Source organism: Myxine glutinosa, chromosome 13, assembly GCF_964187855.1.
Source record: "Myxine glutinosa chromosome 13, kmMyxGlut1.1, whole genome shotgun sequence".
In the NCBI taxonomy this organism is placed as follows: Eukaryota; Metazoa; Chordata; class Myxini; order Myxiniformes; family Myxinidae; genus Myxine; species Myxine glutinosa.
The window spans coordinates 95,620,577-95,627,827 of NC_136273.1; positions in this window are offsets into that span (position 1 = coordinate 95,620,577).

Below are 7,251 nucleotides of genomic sequence, written 5' to 3' on the forward strand. Positions count from 1 at the left end.
TTTGGACATGACAGTGACCAAGTGATGTGGCTATCAAGGATATTTTTGATTTATTGATTAATCATTTAATCGATTAATTATTTATTGATTAATCAATTAATTATTTAATTTTTTATTAATTATTTATTTAATTAAATTTCTAAAAGATACATCTTCGGATGAAGCACTAGTGGTTTAGTTATGCTATTAGCCAATTGATTATGAAAATATTTTGTGACAATCTTTTATTGATTTTAATTATACAATTAATCAATCAATTAGTGTACACCTCTCCCTCCCAATGCAGCCTCAATGAGCTGCACTGCGGTATTGCCGGGCGCCGGAGGCGCCCCGGCAATGCCGCGCTGTAAGATGTTTAATTATTTGGAAGGGGGGCGGTGTACTTTGAATGTATCTTTACTTGTTTGTTTGTTTGTTTGTGAACCTACTCCTCGGAGATCTCAAGGTTAACTGCCATGAAACTTTATAAGATAACATTTTTTTACCATGATGCACCTAAATAAAGTTTTCTCACAATTCATATATAAACACCCGAGCCGCCACCTGTCGCCATGATCTCCGAGGGTCGATCCACATATACAAAGCTTTATAAAATGCCCAATTTTTTTCGGATTTCAACCTGGATATCTATATAATTTTTGAGATGGTGAGCTCCGTCTGTGAATAAGGAGTCACATGACCTCTCAAATGCGCTAATTATTCAAAAACCGAAAATAGTACAAAGACACCCTATACATCGACTGTTCATCTTGCAATATCACTCGCAAGCGTGAAAAAATAGTTTGTAGAAAAAAGGTTACCACTTAGCTAACTTTACTAAATATACACCTCCAAATATACACCTCCAAATATACACCCTCTAAATACACACTCAAAATATACATCCAAAAGTTTAAAACAGGCGATTTTGATTCGTATACCTATGTAGTTATTTAGAGAGCACGTTACGATTCTCTGACAACAAAAGAGATTTTGAATATCTTATTTAATTGAGTCGTGATGATCTCGGGTGATCGGGACAATTGGTGCATTTTTAACTAAGGCCCTTATAAGTTCCCATTGGCTGTAGCTTGAAAATTACAAGTCTTGCAGATTAAACAAATACATTAAATTAAAGTTAGATCAGCTACGCATTTAATGATACAAGTGATAAGAGCGAATATATGATATATCTGTCCAATCGATATCTCTGAATAAACTATCTTATTACAATAGAGCAAACGTATATGGTTATGAATGTCGCTATGTATGTTTAAATGCGACGAAAACGTCTTATTCTTCTTCAAATAAAATTACCACCCTATTAATTAACCCTCTTAATTGCGTTAAGACTGCTGAGACCCCTCAGACCTTTGACCCTTTAATTCCCTCAAGACCCTTCAGACCACCAAGACCCCTGAAGACCCAAAATACCCTGAAGACCCCCAAAGACCCCAAAGACCCAAAATACCCTTCAATCCCTGAGGCTCAAAAAGACCCTGAATACCCGAAGACCCAAAAACACCCCGAAGACCCAAAACACCCCGAAGACCCAAAACACCCCGAAGACCCAAAACACTACGAAGACCAAAAACACACCGAAGCCCCAAAACACACCGAAGCCCCAAAACACCCCGAATACCCAAAACACCCCGAAGACCCAAAACACCCCAAAGACCCAAAACACCCCGAAGACCCAAAACACCCCAAAGACCCAAAAGACACCAAAGACCCTTAAGACCCTGAAGACCCAAAACACCTCAAAGACCCAAAATACCCTTAAAGGCCCAGAGGATCCAAAAGACCCTGAAATGGTCAAATATGCCTACCCCTCTGAAACGACGTGTGGTGAGGCGCACAGAGCGCGCCGAGTCATGCTAGTATGTAAAATAAAGGATATCTTCTGTCCGAACGAAAACGACCTGATGATGATGATGATGGAGTCTTTAGGGAATGCATTGGGCAGTTGTACCATCATCAACGAGTGTATATCCAGAATTACAATGCCTGCCGTGCAACTCATGTACCGCCAACTTCAAGCCGACACATATCAACGTGTAAACCTCCAACAACCACCTCATCCTCACAATAAGGTGAGCTGTTTTGCTGTTTGTTTGTGACCTTACTGCTTTTGGCTCCGAAGGTTGATCAGAACGAAACTTAATACGATGAATAGTGATTTGAAACAGCCATGAGAAGGTCATTTGGCTTGCTGTTGCTGTGCTGCACTCATGAGTTAATTTAATTACGAACCCGAGGTAATATCTTAACTGTAGCTTCGCTCCTTTCCACCTTTGGACCCTTTACACCCCTCAGATGCCTTTAGACGTTTACACCACTACAGACCCATTTAGACCCTTTACACCCTGCAGACCCATTTATACCCTTTTGAGACAAATACACCTTCTTCGACACTTTTCAGACCGATTGACTTTTTAAGACCCTTTGCACAATTTAAGACCCTTTGGACAATTTAAGACCATTTGGACACTTTAAGACCCTTTGAACACTTTTGACCCTTTTTCTCTTTCACCCTTCGACCCATTTATACTCCATTAGGCCCTTTTAAGAGCCTTCAACTCTTTAAACACTTCAGACCCCTTTATGACCCTTAAAACACTTTAGACCCCTTAGAAAATTTGAAAAAAATCGTTTTGACGACCTTTTCCGTGCACTATTCACATTGCATCACAAGTTGCAATGACAAGTCAAAACTGATATCTTAAAGTGAAACTGATTTTGGAAAGTGAAATTGAAACTACTCATCTATGGATCATCAAATGGGACACCAGAATGAAATACTGTGGGAAATTGCTGAAAGCAAACCGATGAGGAGTATAGAGAGAGGGAGAAGGTCGAGAGCTGATGAAACAATGTGGAGAGGGATAGGTGCCTGGAGGTGCTTGTTGGTATGGAAAGAACGTTGGTGATCTTCCGTCAGGCTGTAGGCCCAAAACATGCCTAAACCTGTTTCCCAGCTGAGCTTTCATAATATCACCCTTACTCCCAAGCAGTACTTTGGAGGTACAACAAGTACGGATTGGAAATCTTAGCTGATAGAATGGAACTTTTGTTCTGGATTGGAAAGTTGTTGAGGTTACCAGCTGCACCCATTTTGATATCTACTCACTGAATATTTCCACTGAATTCCCGTTTCTACCAATACACACTCCAAAAAAAAAATTGCTCATTTCAGGTGAGACATCGACGAACTCCTGTCATGATCGGATACTTTTGCGAGTGTATATATATACATATATACGTATACATACACACACACACACACACACAAATCAAAGCGCCTAACTTGACGAGGCAGGAGAGCACAGTGCATGTCCATGATGTCAGTGTCATGTCACATCGAGGCTCCGTGTGCTCCTTTCATTTAATATGTATGTATATCTTTTTAATGAACAGGATTATAGATAATAAATTGATATATGCGGAAAAATTACACGCCCAGACCAGGAATCGGACATGGATTTGTGCCCCCATTGGAGGAAGACCCCCTCATGTTCAGGCCGTTGGTGCTCCTATTGTTGGCAGCGAGTGCATGGAAGCATTGACGGAAAGTGAGTGGCAATCATATGTGTGTGAGAAATTGCATGCTTGGCCAGGGTCGCTCAGACAGCTCAGAGGGCAGAGCACTGGTACGGTTCACCAGAGGAACTGGGTTCGAGTCCTGGTCTGGGCGTGTAATTTTCCCACATATTTCAATTTAAATATACACACACACACATATATATATATATATATATATATATATATATATATATATATATATATATACATATATATACATATATACACACACATATATATACATACATGCATATATACATATATACATGCATACATATACACGTATATACATACATATATACACACATACCAAATATGTATGTATGCATATATACATATATACATACATGCATATATACATATACACATATATACATATATAAATATATACATACATACATATATACACACATACCAAATATACATGTACATTCCACACATACCTCTAAAAGGTGGTTATTGTACATGTATGTATGTATGCATATATGTATATACATATATACATATATACATTATATAGGAATTTAAATCCTGTTTATATAAAAAAATTTATATATAATATGTACAGTATATCCTAATCGTTTTAGTGTTCCAGTGATGAAGAAGTAGTTTTAGATTTACAATAAAACTCGACCTGCGTAGCAAAAAAGGGAAATACCAATCAAATGCTTTCTTTGGTTATCTGCAAGAGGTCTGTCTGTAGGTTGCAAAATTGTTAGATAAATAATTGTTCCCACACCCAGAATGTTCTCCTTAAACGAACATTAACTCCTCTGCAAACTTTTAATCCTCTGCGATAGTTCATCACATTACCAGCACGACCAGACTCAACCCCTCCGACATACATGTGGCATCTTTACGTTAATGAAGCTCATCTCCCCGTGATGCTATTTTCGAGGAGCTCTTCGATATTTGTAGAGCCGACGGTAATCCTGTAAAGCTTGGTAAGATTAATTGGAAGTTCTGACCACGCACTCAGCACCCAAATGCCGCGCGTATGGCATTATCCCAGGCACTCTGCAAGACCTGCTGATAAGGGTCTGTTAAATCTGACCCCGAGGGCCTTTGAAGTCCATGCTTTTCCTCTTTTCTCTTCATCCCGTTTCATCCGCTTTTATCTCTGTCATGGATTTCTTGAAAAGAAACTTTGGAATGCGCCATTCCCTCTCGGAGTGAATTGGCTCATTCTGGTCCTAAAGCTCATCCCGAGGATTGCAGGATACACATGTGGTCCTTCCTTTTTGGGTCCATCCGATGTGCATCCTCCTGGATACTTTTCTGGGCAAGTAATCCATTTTATCCTCATTCAGTAGAACTGAGCGTGATATGAGAGAATTTCTGAGTGCATTACTATCATGGTGGAGCTTATAAATGGCTTTAATTACTTTTATCTGCAGCTCAATTTTCAGGTTTAACCTAATCTGGAGGTTATATAACCTAAGAATCTGAAATGAATAATTGAATTGACCTCAGAATTTAGGACTGAAATGAATCTGGAGGTTATATTATAGAACCTAATCTGGCTATAACCTAAGATGTTCAGTATATCTCAAATATGTTGGTGTATGGGAATATGTATATATCTATATATATATATATATATATATACAGTGATCATGTACCATGCTCTGTAGTGATTCTGCTGAAGCAATTTATTGGCAGTGGTTATACTGGGAGCTCTACCATTGGCTTCCCCAGCAATGTTTCTCCATCCATATGCTGAGCATCAAGCAAGGAGCAGCACATACCATTTTTAAAGTCTTTGGTATGACTTTGAACTATCGACCTCCCAGGCTCAGACCGGACACAATAACAATTACTCCACTGAAGGTGGATATATATATATAGTTTTTTTTTTTTGTTTTTTTTGTTTTTTAGGTAGTAGGTTGTAGACAGCAACTGCTCAGGGTAGTACTACCTTTCTGGCTTAGGAGTGTTAAAGTGGTGCCCGGAACCATCTTACACTCTCCATGTCAGGATTACTGGTCTTTCTTTCTGTCTCACTCAAACTATATCAACCGGCCTAGCTTCAAACTCTCTTGCAAACATCACAACACTTTTCACTCTCTCACCGCAGGCCGGTTGGTGGTCTTTGTGTCTTCTACTGACTCCTCTCCGGCCTTGCCACCCCAGCCTCTCTGTGCTCTGTCCCCCAAATATTCCTACAAGTCGCACAAGATCCGCCTGCAACCCTCTTATGGTTAAACTGCCAAAATCAAGACTCTCTGTTCACCTTCACTCCTTCATTCCTCTTTTCTCCCGCCTCTGGAACAAACTCCCTCACGCTCTTCAATTCCACTCCTCCCTCCAGGTCTTTGAAACAGATGTTCACCACCATCTCTTATCTTCCCCCATCCAAAACCTTGATCTTTTCTACCCCCGTTAATTCACCCCAGATCCACTTTTTTGAAATACCGACTTCTTTCATGGAAGTCCTTGCAGTGTCCACGTGTTTTTTTTTTACCTCTCCCCCCCCCCCCTCAGCCCCCCCCCCCCCACCTTCCCATGCCTCCGCAACCCAAGCCCTCTCCCTCCCACAGATCTCCCGATGACCCTGCTCTCCATCTTGTCTCCCACTCCCTTTATCATATGTTTTATGTTTTATGTGTCAGTTTGTCTTTTTTGTGAGCAATGTTAGTTCTTACACGAGCCTCGACCTTGTATTAAAAATAAATAAATAAATAAAAATTAAAAAAACAAACACTTTTCTCCTCGTTTATGTAATGGCTGGCCTCGATGAGGACTTTATAGTCTGTGACTGGAGCCTTCAACATAAAAAAAAAAAAACATATGGTATATATATATATATATATATATTTACAGACATACACACACACACACACACACACACACACACACACACACACACACACACATATATGCTGCCAGGACAGCCCAAAGGTATGTGCACTCTCCTCAAAGGTGTCTAGCCTGGGTTTGAATGTCGACCCAGGTATAAACTATCAATCTGGTGTTTCAAAAGCAGGCTGGTACCTCCATGTGTGGCCTCAGTTGGACGTCAAACTCGGGCGGTCCTTCTGCTAGCATTAGTTGATGGATATTAAAGATAAACAAGCAACAAACATTATATATATATATATATATATATATATATATATATATATATATATATATATATATAATATATATATATATATATATATATCTGTGTATGTACATGTGAATGGTAATAGATAACACCTGTAGCTTCTTTTTCAGACATATATGATGTTATGTGCAAACACAGTATATCGTTAAGGAGGCACCCCCAACCATTTTATACACTTTGTGTGCGTTTATATAGTAACAAGGGATGCACTACCAGGTCGGAATGTTTACTCGATGTGTGTTATAGTTACCGAAAGGCAGGGAAGTCCGCTTTACTCACAAACAAAATGGGACTTCACAAATAGCCCAAAGGGTGCGCATTAGAAACCAAGGCTCGAGATTGTTTAAAAACACACCTGTTGAACGTTCCACCGTTTCATTTGGTCTCGCATATAGAACGAGCACAGTTCCACCAATCCTTAGGGGTTTTCTCTGCTAACTGTCAATAATATTATTCCGGGCAAAACACACAGAGAGGCGATTCACGGAGCAAGGACGCACAGTCGTGTTTATGCTTGCTGTCAGGGGAAAGGGGATCGGGGAGGTGGTGGGTATGTGTGTACGTATGTATATGTATGTGTG